Source organism: Larus michahellis, chromosome 1 (genome assembly GCF_964199755.1).
Source record: "Larus michahellis chromosome 1, bLarMic1.1, whole genome shotgun sequence".
NCBI lineage: Eukaryota > Metazoa > Chordata > Aves > Charadriiformes > Laridae > Larus > Larus michahellis.
In genome coordinates this window covers 57,748,058-57,763,685 of record NC_133896.1, presented here as the reverse complement: position 1 = coordinate 57,763,685, position 15,628 = coordinate 57,748,058, and the positions used below count along the sequence as shown (strand labels likewise).

General features: G+C 41.8%; 1 protein-coding gene across 1 annotated transcript in view; it reads right to left on the bottom strand.

Moving 5' to 3' along the window:
• MYH9 (myosin heavy chain 9) overlaps nt 1-13,980 on the bottom strand; it is a 74,568-nt gene extending 60,588 nt beyond the window's left edge. The window contains exon 1 of the mRNA XM_074580049.1: nt 13,801-13,980. The gene's annotated coding sequence lies outside the window, so the exon portion shown is untranslated. The remainder of the gene's footprint in view (nt 1-13,800) is intronic.
• Nucleotides 13,981-15,628: the final 1,648 nt, after the last annotated feature.

The window sequence follows — 15,628 nt, the reverse complement described above, 5'->3', positions numbered from 1 at the left end:
GGTCAAAGGGTTAAACAAAAGGGAGTGGAGGGAAGGAGGGGAAAAAGAAATAAATATTCAATTGTGTTCAGAGTTGTATCAGGTTTGGCAAGGCAACAGCTGTGCTCTACCCTCCATTACACAGTTTCCTGCCTATGCAACTCCCAGAATCTAACCAGTTGCCTTTTTTGGCTATAATCAGGCAGGACACAGAGGCAGTATGCTTCAGCTAAATTCAGTTTCATCATTTCCTGAGGAATCCTAAGTAACCAGCCACTGAAGTGTCCTACATTACACTGAAACATATTCCTCACTTCCTTACTGTTAGATTTATTCTGGGATTAAGACTAATTCTTTTTGGATAAGAAATACATACAACCACAAAAAAAAAAAAAAAAAAATCTTTCAAGGGATATCCCCAGACAGTTCTAGATCTGAAGAGAACTAAGGAAAGAAGACAGCTACAGAGAAGTTAATCAAATTCCTCACAGGAGGAGAGCCCCGAATTATCTTGTGTGCAGCAAAACTGCATTCTTCAGCCAGTAAGGAATCATTGTATAGCATCTATCCCTTTCTATTTCCAGGACTGAAACAACTTTTACAGTACGAAGAGAAACAGTCTAACACAGCTATTCTAAAATCTCACCAAACACTATTGGTTTTATGCCAGTACTACCAAATAGTGAGGAGATTCAAAGAGGATCTGCACCTCAGACTTTAAACAGACCTGAAAATTACCCGATTGAATGGCAGCAGCAAACAGTTTTATTATCACCATCTCAAACTAGTTTTCATATGCTCCAGAACAGAAGCATCGGGTACTAGAACTAAAAAACTGGAGGAACATGCTAAGATAACATGGTATTAGTGCTATTCTCGAGGCTGACTTCTAACCCACGGGGCCTCTAAACTAGCATTACCACAAACCAACCATTAATTTGCCTTCTCCACAAGAGATTCCTCTCCAGAGGAATCAGATTCAGCAAGTTTTGGAGCCTGTGAGATGGAACTTATCTTCCTAGCTTATGCTGCATTTTACTGGGCATTTCTAAAAACCCCTTAAGCAGCCAAGGAAGTAAGTGCAGTAAGTTCTTGCAGCTTTACAGCAACTCACAACGAATGCAAGTCATTACCATTTTAGGAACAAATTAGGAAGCAATTTGTTTGCCTAGTAGTTTGCATTTGGAGTGCAGATAACTATGTGGGGCAAAGACATTTATCTTTATATGGCTATTGTACAACTGTCAGATGAGAATACCATTAACAATATTCTTTTTGATGCAACACCAGTCTATAGGTAAGAAGACCAAAAAATACAGAAGGAAGACAGAGCATCCTTGTTTTGAGTTTAAATGCCTCCTTCCTAGTATTGTTTCCAAAAATGAAATACTACAGTCACTTCCCTGTTAACCCAGTATGGTCCCTTATTGTGGTTCATAGCAGTCTGAGGAACAGGCTGGTCAGATGTTGCTTGTTTTCCATTATTTCAGTGCAAAAAGACATTCTTTTGCCATTTAACTAACTACATAGCTGCCACAAAGATGCCATACAGTTACAGATGAAGGCAAAGCAATCTCTATAGTCACAAATAGGACAGGACCAAAACATTCATATGTAGTCCAACCTTAAAAACAATAAATTCAAGAACCCCTTACATACGCATTTCCCTGCAGATTCTTTTGAGATGAACAAATTAAATACTGGCTTTAAGTTAAGATGCCATGCATTCCCTTTGAACTAGGCAGAATTACCCAAAACCCTCATTTCAATACAATCATATGGACAGAAATTTGCCTTAGACTCCTACAATTTCATAGCCTTAAGGCTTGAATTATGAGACACTTCACACACTCCTCTCTCTACTTAAAGCATCAAGTGCTTCCCAAAAATCTGGAAACAAGCACCTTGTGTGGCTTAGAAAGGTCTAAAATCTGCCTCTGCTATAAGGTCCCTTCCTTTCGATTACAGTGTTTTGCAACTGCTAAAAGCATAGAACATTATCTGTTTGCAATTTAATTTTCCAGAACTATTTGTATTATTCCCCTCCCTCCCCCCCCCCAATGTTTACTCTGTCAGCAGCCACAGAATTGTTTCTGGGATTGAGCCACTGCTCAATAAGATGAGCTTGGGCTATGCTAAACTATCGAGGTAACAGTTGAAGTAGAAATAGAATTAATATATTCAGAAGAGCATTAATGGCAACAGTTAAAGCATAACACTTATTAACAAGTATTAGAGCACTGGCTAGGTAAGGAAAGCACTTCTAGTTTGAGTTATCTGAACCACCATCAAAATAGGGATCCCTACACTGTTCTTTTTAGGCTTCAGCCTCATTATCAGCAAAGATCCAATACTACATTGGAATAGACCGCTTTCAGCACAAACTATTTCCCTACTTTAATGAATTATGACAAGTTTGTGAAATATTGGGCTACAGAGAACATAAAATAGCCAGATACACGTACTATATACTTGCTGATTCAGATCACCATTTCAGAACTTGACCATAAGACTGAGCCTGCATGAAAAGGGGCATACGTGGGTAATTACTAGAAGTTTTCTTCTGCTTCATATCCACCAGTAAGGCACTGTGATAAAAACTTTCTGTGTTTTCACATGAAATAATCCCCCTACATGGTTTGTCTAGTGGCCTTTACACTAGCAGTGCGAGAGGAACTACCCTGAAGATCAGGGTGACAAAAAGAATGAACAATAAATACCAAACACATTTAGACTAAAATAAGTTAACTTCCCTTTGTTTATACAGTTCACATTTTGAAAGTATTTCAGGAACACAATTCTCATGCCATTTTCCAAACTGGCTTACCTTTAGCAGGTTGTGAGAGAACGGCATATAAGACGAACGGCCCTTTCACAGAACAAAATGAATATACACCATTTCTACAGGCAAAATAAGACTTTTACACTAGAAAATTACAGCACTACTGATCACTTACAGTCCCATTTCGGTTACAACTAAATTGTCCTCAGTGATGAAACTTGACTCTTTGTTAATACACAGCATTTAAAAAATAATCTACTTTGAGAAGCAGCTAATGATTCAAACTAAGTTTGGTCAGTAGCATTCATATGACAGGAATCCTTGTTAAGCATACAATCTGAACAGCTAATACTTGCATTATTTTTGCAAACTCAACTATTTCACTTTCCCCAGCCAGCTGAATACAGTTCATCAAATCAACAGGAACAGTTGCATCAAGCACAGCTGGAAAGCACAGTAAGTAGCCTTTAGGGGCCAGACTGTCTACAGTGACCATGAACTGACAACATTAAAAAACAAAACCTAACCCACCAAAAAAACCCTCCCTATAATTCCCTTGTATTCACTAAGAAACTGTTCAGACCTCACATGTTTAGGACATACTAGGCTGACACTTCACAGCTCCACATACCAGGATGTTTATGTGAAAGATAACTGTGAAGTTTGTTAGAACTGCTCCAATTTGTAAGTAACACCTATATAAAAACTAAAGTCTGAATCACTGAAGGTGAGAAATGAATTGTAGGGGGGAGGGGGAGAGGAAGGGAAGGGGAAAAAGCTGGCAGGAAGCTGAACTGATGGACTGGTTATATCTGCATGTTTCTCAAGTTCAGTATATTGTGACATACCAGTTCCTGATGCTTCAGACTGAACTCAAGAATGATGCCTTTCAGTTATTCTGCTAGAGAATACAGGAGGCAAGTACACGAGTTTGCAATTAATGCTCCCTCACTGATAGCCCCCTGAGCTGAAGGCATTCAGCTACACTTACCCTTTTTGTTCAGAATGTCGCGCTGCCACGCAAACTCGTTTCTTCTAGTTCAGCTTTATTTGGGATGCATAATGATTGCTATTAGGCTTACTGTAGTTCACTGCTTTCCTCTCTAGTCACAGTCTGACGCACACAATACATTGTTGAAAGATTTATTTCACAACTGGAATGCAGATTGCTGGCAATTATTGTTGCATATTCAGTTTGACTGTAGTGCTGCCCAGACTTGCCAGCTACCATGTTTATTACTGTAAATTAAACTCAAGGTAGAGCACTAAAGTGCCTTCTCTGTATGCACAGGGCTCCAAGAATCAAGGAGGAATCTACTTACCTAATGTATAAATGATACCTGTATTACACAGAAGTGATCTACTGACCAGACTACATGCAAAACAGGGGAAAGAAGTTAAAGGAAATTCTGTATCTTCCAGGTGGCCTAAAGGCACGTGGCATGTATCCTCAGAACAACAAACATGGAATAAGTGTTTCTCAGCCTCTGTGTGTCCAGGTATCTTCATCAGCTGTCAAGCACCGCTTTCTGGTATGTGTGAAGCAGCACTTGCATATTCTATTGTAACAGCTGACAGAGGTTTACTCTGTGAAGCTGAGATTTTCCATGGCAAATTGCAAAGGCCACAAAGCCATATACAAGTAAGACATTGTCCTTACATGCCATTTAGTAGTCACCTTTTCTTTCCACTGGATTGAAATGAACAGCAAGACTGGGAGAACAGAAGCCACAAGCACAGTACATGTAGATGTAATATAAATGAATGCCCATCTGAAGAGGCTAGTTTTGGTTACCAATAGTGAAAACGGGATGGCACAGGCTTCACCACGGGCTATACAAGCACAGAAACAATCTTGGGCAACCACACTGCATACCATAAAGAAATTAACCACTGTCGGTTATGGGCAAATATGGCCAGGCATAGCTTCCCTAAGTTAATGCTAGGGAGGGTATGCTTACCCCTATTTTAATTGCACCTTTTCAGTTCAGTGAGACACAAAGACACGTTACCATGTACATGGCACCAATAAAGTTAATCAGTTCTATGAAGCCTGTGCACATTGTTTAAACACCCCAAACACTGGTTTAGGGAGGGGGAGGGTAGCTTTCTGTTGATTTCGAGTCCAGTCTTTAGCATGACAAAGCTAGGCTGGCTGCCACCCAACCCCATTCACTTTGAATAAATATTCAAAGTTTACAATCCTGCATAATACACTTTCTGCAACTGTTGTTTCTCATTAGTGCTCGTACAGTACATGCCATCTCAGCAGAGGAGAGAATTCCTCTTCCAGAGACAGTGTGCCCACAAGGAAAACATTCCAGGGGGAGAACACATTCTTCGTGACCACTCAGCAAAGTAATCCCACTTAAGGAGACAGCTGTAGTTCAGAAAACTGCAGCCCATCCCTGCTGTTCAAGCTGTTTTGCTGGAAGACTTGTTTTCAGGAGGCATAATGGACTGCAAAAGTTCTGATCAGGCATGCAGAATTCCCTAGGGACATTGCATGAGAGAGGGAGGAAGAGCTTGGAAAGTTTCAGCCTGTCCTTGTTATCTCAGGGTCACTTTTCATGCCTTCCCCAATATTCTGATTTAAGGCTAAAAAGATATCTGCCAAGAACTCTCTGGGGCACTGAAGTGTAAGACAGCTCTTCCAACAGGCAGTTCTATATCAATTAGCACTCCCTATCATCTTTGTCAACTCCACGTTTCATTTCATCGCAAGAGGGAACAAGGAATAAAACAATTATACACAGAGAATAAAAATATGGTTCTGGTTCAGCCTTTTAGAGACAAATATTTAGCATGTACTTTAGTTCAGTATTCAGCTAACAAAGTCATCTTACAGAAGCAATTATTCTTGCTTACATTAACTGAGAACTTGCTTTGATTTCAGCATCAATAATACTAGTTTTCTTCCAGCTCATATTGGAAAGAACCAAGAAAGAGTGCAAATACGTCTGGCAAGCCATTTTAAAGAAGGTTATTTTTACATTGCAGCAGGGAACCACATTTCTCTAGACACCTACAGCTCAACCTACTGTGCCAAACTATGACTGTGTACAAACTGCCTTCTGCTATATCTCGTATTTTCATTCTTATTTCAAATAGTTCTGCTCCACCATTAACAGCAGCTATACAGATGGCAGGCAAAAACCCTGGCAGAGAAGTCTACCACCTTTACAAGGCCCATTTGATTCTCAACTATTCTAGCTATACACAGGGATTCATTAAGAGGACCTACCTCTGTTTATGAAGGTGATCTTGGAGGTGGGGGGCAGGAAGTGAATGACTCTGGACATGAGAACAGCAGCAATTCCTACACCAAAGGAAGAGCTACATAGTCTTAAGCTCCAGGATGTATAAGGAGGTTGAAAACAACCTCACAGAGCGTAAGTATCAAGTTCAAGATGGTCTGAAAAAACTTTGAAACATTCCAATTGCGACATTTCCCTATTGCATTCAAGGTCTTGCACAGCTTTGTGGCTCCTTACTTAGCTATCTATTATAACCAATGTTCTGGAGAAAGCCTCTGGTGCAGCAGAGCGCACAAGGAACACTTGCCTGGTCTGTACACCTCAGCCTCACGCTTGTTTTCTGGTTAGCTTGTTCCTTTCCTGACCCGTGCTTTCTTCCCTAAATGCTAATTATATCAATCACTACAAAGGAACAGCATTAGGTATCTTTTATTTTAGAATTCCCCCAACCCTGCCCTTCTGTCTAGATCTCCTGAAACACTGATTTTTGTATTAAAGGAGAAGAAATGACTCATCTTGCAATGTGAAATGAGTAGAAGCAAGGACACTTGAAGTAGGAACCTAGTCCGAACTCTTACAATCATAGCTACATGGCATATAAGTTTTTCTCTATTCTGGCATTACAGGAAAATACTTTTTTGGAAAAAGAATAAAATTATCCCCTTCTGACAGGAGACTCATATGTTATGACATTCCATGGTCCCAATAAGAGGTGGGGAATAAGATCTGGAAGTTCCCTATAAAGTTTTTTTCCTGGTATAACAGGATAAAAAAATAACATGAGGGAACAGTGACCATAGAGTAGCTGTTTCATGTGTTTCCACCATAATTAACAACATTCTCCACAACCATATACACTTGCAGTGCTGTGGCAGTGAGATGCCCCATCCCTGGAGGTGTTCAAGGCCAGGCTGGACGGGGCTTTGAGCAACCTGGTCTAGTGGGAGGTGTCCCTGCCCATGGCAGGGAGTTGGAACTAGATGGTCTTTAAGGTCCCTTCCAACTCAAACCATTCTATGATATTCTTCTCCTTATCTACACAAGCAAGAGCTGAACCATTACTGCAGCTGTACTTTTTCCTGATAGAATTGGTAAAATACAGTGTGGTTATATTTATTAGTTAAATCAACATCAAGTTTTCAAGTTTTTAAGGCATTAAAGAACTAAAATCTACTAGTTCTGCCCATTAGGAAAAACAAAATTTGCCATGCAAAAAGATTAACTCCCATTATGTAGAGAAAGAAGATAAACTGACTATGCACACATATATGCAGTACTATGCAGACAATATGTAGATACTTAGAAGTTACACCAGTTTGTCTAATAAATTGGCAATCCCCTTTTTAAAGAAAAATTCTGACTAATACATCTTCCTCATCACATTTGTGTGTTCTCATTTTATATTTCTCATCATAAATTGCATTGAACTGCAAGCTCAAGTTCATCTACACAAAACTTTGACTTGGGAAGGGCTATTAAAACAATTCAGAATAATTTACTGCGTAATGAAAGGTCAAAGACTTTAGTATCTGCTATAAACATTCACACTGCAATATAACCCAGACGATAAAAGCTAAGTGAACTGGTTTAAGTCACAAATCCTAAGTCACATTTTAAAGAGCTTTTGTGCCTGTGGAGAAATCTTGTTTTGTACTTATGCTCCTCTACAAAAGAAAATTCCTTTTGTATGTAAGCAGACACATCCATTTGAAACATGACAGTTTCAAGTATCCAATTACTTAATAATTGTTGTCTACCATATACCTGCATCCATACTCCCATATCCATTTATTTAAACAATTCTGTAAAGTATGAATACATTTTACTTGATGTCAAAGAGAGGGAAACCATCTCTACCTCTGAACAACAGTAATAAAGACCTATGAACAACATCTATGAAGAACAGAATATATTAAGTGGTACTCTGCTAAAAAAATAAAATTCCATTAATATAAAAAAGAAGTTTTTCTTGGACTACTTCAGACACATTTACAAGCAAAAAGTAACTAAAATTGGTTTTTAGACAGTTATCTTCAGTAAGCAATTTATGAATTAAATTCCCTGTTTCTGGACATCTTCATCTGAAATCCACCCCTTCTTATCTGTTCCACTAATTGGACACAGTGAAAAACACAGCCACCCACTCCCTCAAAAAACAGAAGAAAAACAACCAAAGAAAAATGTCGATACCTTCCTCTACATGTTAAACTATGAATGACACAGCCAAAACAGAAGCCAGAGTGTTGTTTTTCATCTACATAAAAAAAAAAAACCCTGTCATCAGTCAATTTACCTCATCAACTAGTTCCAAGTGCTTAGCCAGGAACTTTCTCATCCAGTTCATTGGTTTGACTTCAGATTTACATTCTGTGTTTGTTGCCAACTTTCTTACATTTACGCATCTTGTATTTGTTTGAATATGCCTAAGCCCTAACATAGACTATTGATTAAAGAAACAGTATCAATGAAAATAAATTATTCTGAGAAAAGTGTGAATACAAATTAACTTTATCAATTCGGAGCAGAGCAAGACTAGAATCTCTTCCGCTAAATGGCAAGCAGACCTACTCTGTAACAGTCCCTTACAAAAAGAGCTTACTGACGAAAAATTTACCTACAAACTGATACAAGAGTTGTTTTAAGTCACATTTGGAGAAAAAGACAGAAGCAACTGAAATTAAATATTTTTATTGAAATTTTGCTGTAGGTTCAATTCAGTGTTGTTTTTTTTTTTCTTGGATATTTACATCCACTCTAAGTACACTAGCAAAACTAGCTGGATTGAGTGCTGGCCACAACCGACTTTTTAACCAAAGTCAAAGCTACTGTACCTCCAAGGTTGATTAAAAGAGCCTAAATTCAAGTGAACTGGTGAAGTCCTGACCTTAAACAGAAAAACACAGATTAATGTACTCTCATTACTACAAACAATAAAAAGGGAAGTACACTATTACAAGAGCGTGCTTGAAATCTTACATTTTAAACAGGAAGCTGCCCAACAGAAAAAAAATAAAAAAATCTGACGGCACAGGACTGTCAAAGTTGAGCTGTAAAATTTCTCTAAACCTCTTTTCTTGCAAGTTTGAATGCCTACTTCGCTTTCATTCAAATCAGAACTCCAGTTATGTATTGAGACATATATCACAATGGATTTCCTGCCGAGACTCATTAAAATGGTAGTTCTTGATGAATAGAAGTATTCATCAGTTAAGGAGACTTTATGATATAGATTTCCAAGTTAAGTTTCCCTCAACACGTATCAATTATTAGCTTGAGTTTACTGAAATCACTCATCCATGTGGTTTTATTTACTACTCTCAGTAGAGTCAGCATATACACATTAGAAGAAATTTAAATTTCTAGTCATGAAGACAAGCAGAATCCAAACCCTATGTACAAAACTCTAGAGGCATAAATTTCATTAAGAGGTCATGGAGTCAAACCACAGTATGCAGAGTTATATTTCATTATACCTCTCTGCATTCAACAGCAATACATTTGTAATACTTCTATAGGAAATAATTTGCAGCAGACAAGTATGCTAGATCAATTTTACAGTTTTCATTTTGCCATGTTTAAAAAGGACATGACTTAGCGCTACTAGCTCCTGAAGTATCATAAAACGACATCAATCCCAGTTCCGTCGCTGGGAACTGTAGACACTACTATTTCTTTAGATTTTTAGGACGCTCAGAAAGGCAACATATTGTGCTGTACAGTAACAGGCCAAAGGGCCATTAGCTGAAAACAGGAACTAGTCCACTACGCTGAACATGATTGGGTTGGAGTGAGGTCAGAAGATGTTAAATCATTAAAGTAGCCTAGGATTGCAAGACAAATCAGCGTTGAGATTATTACTTCAAGCACTCAGAACAAGTTCTCACAGCCGCTAAAGAAAAAAGTGAAGCGGATAAAAGATAATTAAGATGAACTTGTAAATTGATGCATTTCATTTAGTTGGACAACACCCATTTGCATTAGCTTCCAGGGCAGAACTTGCATTTGTATTTTTGTCTCATCATACTCTATTTAAATGAGGTTGCTAGTTTCCATCTCTTTCTACACTAGGAAACTCAATTAGAACCATGGTGTGCTTAAACTGAAAAGAAATTTAAGGTACAAGGTCACCAAGCCACCATTAAGCTAGAGCAATTGCCAGCAAAAACAATGCCGCTGTAGGCAATCCTATGCTATTATAGTTTTGTTCCAACCCACAGAAGGCTTAACGTCAGACACACAATTTCTCTACTTAACATGCAAACAGCTGTGCCTCAATTATAAACTAAGAAAACAAAGACTAATAAGATATTTATACAAGAAATCAAAGATAAAAAATGGATGTTAGAGGGCACTGAGTGCATTATTGAGTCAAACAAACAAAACTGTATTAAATCACACACTCAGGATTAAAGTTTTGGACACCTTTTAGTGGATGCGCATACTAACTCATGGCCTCTAAAATACGCTTTAGTCATCAGTTAACTTCGACACATTACCCAATAACCTGAAGTTACCACACAAGAAAACAGATGTAGTATACAGGGGCAGGAAAAAAGACAACCTTAACTTTGACTTCCCCTTTCAGTAAACCTTGCATTAACCAGATGGGTTCCTGCAACTCCAGTGGGTCCACTTATAATCTTACCCTATTACAGTCACACCAGTTCATAAGTGACATAAACCTGGGCAAGACACGGTTCTAGGGATGGGGGTGGAAGCAGAAGATTCAGCAGAATCAGCTCAGAAATCACAATACCTATAACATGCATCATGTCCCACCTGTTCAGTATTCTGGAGATTAACAGAACAAAACCTGAATTTTTGGGTGCAGACAGACCACTCTAATCTCCCACTACAATTGAGGTATATTTTCATGTATTTAGTAGCCATACCAATATACATGTGCTCCCTTGTACCTGCACGTGAATAGTCTGAGAGAGGACTAACCTGTGAATTATTAGTTATTATAAACATTTAGTACATCATTTTTAAAGATCTGCCAAGATAATAATGGTTCGAGTTTTCAATATAGTTTGTTGCAGTGGTAAATTTAAGTCTCAGCATTTGTAGTAGAAATATCTGCAGTGCCAAATAGTGTTGCAAAGAGATTTAAGCACCTGTGGCATCTGACTCCACCAGACAGTTTTCAACTCAAGCGTGAGCATTAGAGCTACCACCCGCTACACAGTTTGAACACTCTCCAACATTTTTCATAATACCAAAATAATGTGCTGGACAACACAGATTATTTCAGCCTCCTAAGTGGAGTGCTTCAAATCTCTTTCCTACAACTTTACTGGACAAGTCATTTTATTCTTTTTTTTTAAATTATTATTATTATTACTCATTCATTACTGATTCACTTAAAAGACTACGGTGTAGCTCTCTCAGCCTATTTGTCTTCTTAAAACATTCTGAATCATATCAAAATCCACCTAGAGGAAATAACAAAAAAGCAGCTTATTCTTTCTTTTTATCTTCAGATGAAAATATCACCCTGGCAGTTTTTTTTCTTACAAGAATAACCTGAAAGAAAAAAAAAATAATCCCAGAGCCATAGTAGGAATATCCTAACAATCTATGCAAACAAAGTCCAATAAAAGGCCTTCAGTTTCTACACCCATTCTTCTGGGGCAGAAAGGACCTGACTATTTAGTCTTCCTGTTTATACAGAAACAGCTACATGCCACCCAGCAGAGGCTGAAGTCTCTTCTCCAGAGAACTTCCAAAATCAGATTTTGGCTATACAAGTCAAGTACCCAATAGATGACACCATATTACAAAAAGAACCACATAACTCATCAGCTTGGTGCTGGTCATGCTCACTTTGAGGTTCCAGGCCAGTAAATATGAGAAGTTCAGATCCACATTTCTAACTACTTAAGAGTTACTGAAAGTTTTGCCTGTCCACCTCCAGAAAGCCATTGCACACCATATGAATAGTTGCAACAAATAAAGCTACCAAGAAGGAGAACGAGTCAATTTGAACAGTTCCACCTGACATGGAGCTTCACAGAACTGTTGCATGATTTCATTCTAGTTATTTTCACAAGGTCAGATTAGCAGCACAATCTTGTGTTTATACAGTTTTGACAATTGTGATTAACAACTTCAAAACTCTTTTGTGCTAAAGGCAGTTCCACTTACATTTATCAATTGCTTCTCCCTCATTACAACTTTCTAGTTCACAAAAATATTTGCTTATCTCATTTAAACTTTGGGAGAGAGCGCTACAGTTGCAGACAGTGAATCTATGAGTCAATACATATCTGCACCCTGATTTGCCATTTTTACTGGAATGCCACGGATAAGTGAACTTCGTCACATTGTTACCTAGTGACTAATTTCAAAAGCATCTTTACACAAGCAGTAACTGATTAGAACGCTGTTACTTTGGAGTTAAAACTTCACTGTATCTAGGCGTGAGGACAGCAGATGTATATGTTAAGGACATGTAATTTAGTCTTTCAAGCCATGGTTCAACAGCCTCCATGCAAATTAACTTATATTTCTTTATAGCATAGGGCAGAGGCACAGAAATCATAGTCTGCAGGACAAAGTCCATCTACTACAATATCTCGTCAAGTTTGAAGCACAAATTTCTTACGCAGTACTCGAGAGATTACCCTGCTTAGGACAGACTTCCTCACTTAAAAAAACACTTAGGTTCTTAGTCCACTCTGATGGGGTGCAGCTCAGGACATCATGACATAGGATACAGAAGAAAAACCTACCGAAGAAGAAAGATGAAGAGCACAAACTGTGTTTCAAGAGAAAAAAAAAAAAAGAAGGAACCACAAGGAGGAAAAAAAAAAAAAAGGGGGGGGAATTTAACAGCCACTACATGAAGAGCTTCCCAACCAATGCAGTTTACTACTGAAAAAAATCCACTTTACTACCAGAAGCATGCTATTGCTTTAAAACTCATTTCACCCTGTGTTTAGGCAAATTAGGAGCAATCCTTATTAAACCCACTGGGTACACACCACCCTCGGGGGCTACGAAACTTGCTACTTTCCACACCTACTGGAGCCAGGCTGGTAACGATATCACTAAAAGCCAGAGAACCTTTCTTACTCGCTTGGAGGTGATGCCTGAAAGCATGAGCTATCTGCAAGAGTTTTTTTCCCTGCAAGCTTCATCTTGCCCTGTCACTCCCTCCTCCCTCTCTCCTGGCTTCACTGCACAAACCAAACTCGAACGAGGAAGTCGAGATCTGAGGGCGGAAGCCAAGCCCAGCGCAATGTCTGCAAGGAGGATTGTCAGCCCGTGACTCAGGCTACAGCCCTGACAGCTGCCGAACGGTCCCATTCTCCCCTGCCCGTTACTTCCAAAGGCCGGACACTCGAAGGCGAGGGAGGGGAGCGGGGGGAAAGAGGGGAGACGCACCGGAGGAAGCGGGGAGAGAGGACGGTCGGGTGAAAAAGAGCGCGAATATCGCCACCCCACCTCCGGGAAGGCCAGTTAGCAGGGCGTGGAGGGAGGAGAGAGGCAACTCCCTGGGCATAATGCAACCCTACGGCGCGGCGGCACACACACGCCCCCGGAGGAGAGCGGGATGGTGGTGCTGGGGAGATGGTGAGCACCCCGGGCACAGCAGGTCGGCGTCCAAGCCGGGCTGCCTCACGGGGCAAGGCGGAGAAGAGCAGCAGGAGAGCGACACTCTCCCGCCCGGCCGGACAAAGAGGCGCGAAATCCGCCGAGGGGTACAAGCGCCGGAGACAGGGGAGGGGAGGGGGGGACACAAACCGGGACCACCCGCGCCCACCCGACCGGCTTCACCTGAGCCCGGCTACGGCGGAGGGAGGGAAACGCCGCGGCGGCTGCGCTCCTCGGGGCGAGAGAGTGGCGTCCTCAAGCTGCCGGCTCCTCCCGCAGGCACCGCGACCGCCTCTCGCTCACCGGCACTGCCAGGCGCCCGGCCGGGAGGAGCCTCCGCGGCCCAGCAACGCCGCCGAGCCCGCCCCCTCCCCCCCTCGCGGGCACAGCCAGCTAATGGCGGGCGCCGGATGGGGAGAACTGACGGCCGCCGCCGCCAATGAGGAGCCGGCGGCAGGGCGGAGGCTGAGCCGTTGAGGAAGCGGCGAGCCGTTAGCAACGCCTGGGCGCGCGCGGAGCCCAGCCCCATCGGCGGGGCGGCCCGGCCCCGCGGCCGCTCGGGCGGGGCGCAGGGCAGGACGGCGGCGGCAGTGGCCGCCGAAGGGCTCGGGAGGGGCGGGCGGTGTGTCCCATCCCGGCCTCCCCGCGTTGGCCGTGGGGCCGGGCCGAACTCCCCCCGCTTCCCTCATACCCCCCGGTCGGAGCCGTGCCAAAGCCGCTCCCACAACCCCCCGCGCCAGTCCGTGCCAGGCCAGCCCCGCCCCACAATGCCCCGCGCCGGGCGGGCACCAGCGGCCTGGATGGCACCTGGCAGGGCCTGGGGTTTGGCGGCCTCAGACACCGGCCATAGCGTGCCAGCGCCGGGCTGGGAGGAGGGAGCTCAGGGACATCCTCCGGGAGCAGGGCGATGGGCTTGCGGCCCCGTCCCCCCGGAGGGGAGGTCCTCGGAAATGGGGGGGGGGATCCCCACCCAATCGAGAAGTCTCCACCCGACCCCCTTGTCTTATAGTGCGGAAGATGCAAGGCAGAATTTTGTTTCATCTGATAAAGGGACAGAACTGAGGCAGGCGGATGCATGGGCGTAAGCCACCCCTGGTGCTGCTGAGGTGTTTGAGTAGCCAGTCCGTATGCTAAAGAAGGCACAAAATGGATTAAAATAGGCATGCCAAAACAGTAGAGGTGTGAAAAGATAGAGATGATGTAATTCTGCCTCTTTGCATTTACTACATCATTCTTCAAGGCTGAGCTTCAGGATGAGTAAAAGGAGGAGGCAGCAGCCAAGATGCAAGACAAAAGTTCTGAAAAGAGTACAGCATGTATAAGGCCATATGTCAGATCCAGCTATGCAGATGCGGTTTATTGCACATTTTACAAGCATGCAGAAATACAAGGCTCCCTCCCTTCGGGGCTTCCTACTTTCTCCAAGGAAGGCAGATTTGCAGATGTAGGTGCCAGTGATGGGAAATGCAAGGTGAAGTTTACTGATGACAATCTCAAAGTTACAAGTGGAAGAGGCAAATTAAGTGAAAGATGCTTGAATAAGGAGAGAAGTTACTGAAGAGGTGTCTCAAGTAAGCATCTCTTGTCCAAGCGTAACACTTTAGGCTTAGAAAGATTCACTGCATCAGTCTGGAAACAATGCTAGACCTTTGTATCTCAAGACACAAAAGGCAGTAGGAGAAATTACCAAAAGGTTTGTACATCTGAGTATCAGGGATACAGAGGTGTCATTGTTAAAGGCAGAGGTGAGAAATGTAAATGCAGGTACAAAATAGAAATGAGACTTTAATTTGGCACTGAGAAGGTAGGGAAATAGAGGTCAGGTCTTCGCTAGTACACCGAGGCAGAAAATGAAAGGAAGCTGGAATTGTGACAACCGAAGGTACCTGCATAACCAGATATCTTGGATGGTGAAACGATCTGCTGTATCCAGTGCCTCATTTTGATCCATGAAAAAATGTGACCAACATATGGAAAGGATATGTACTTGTTGAACAACAGGGTTTTAAGT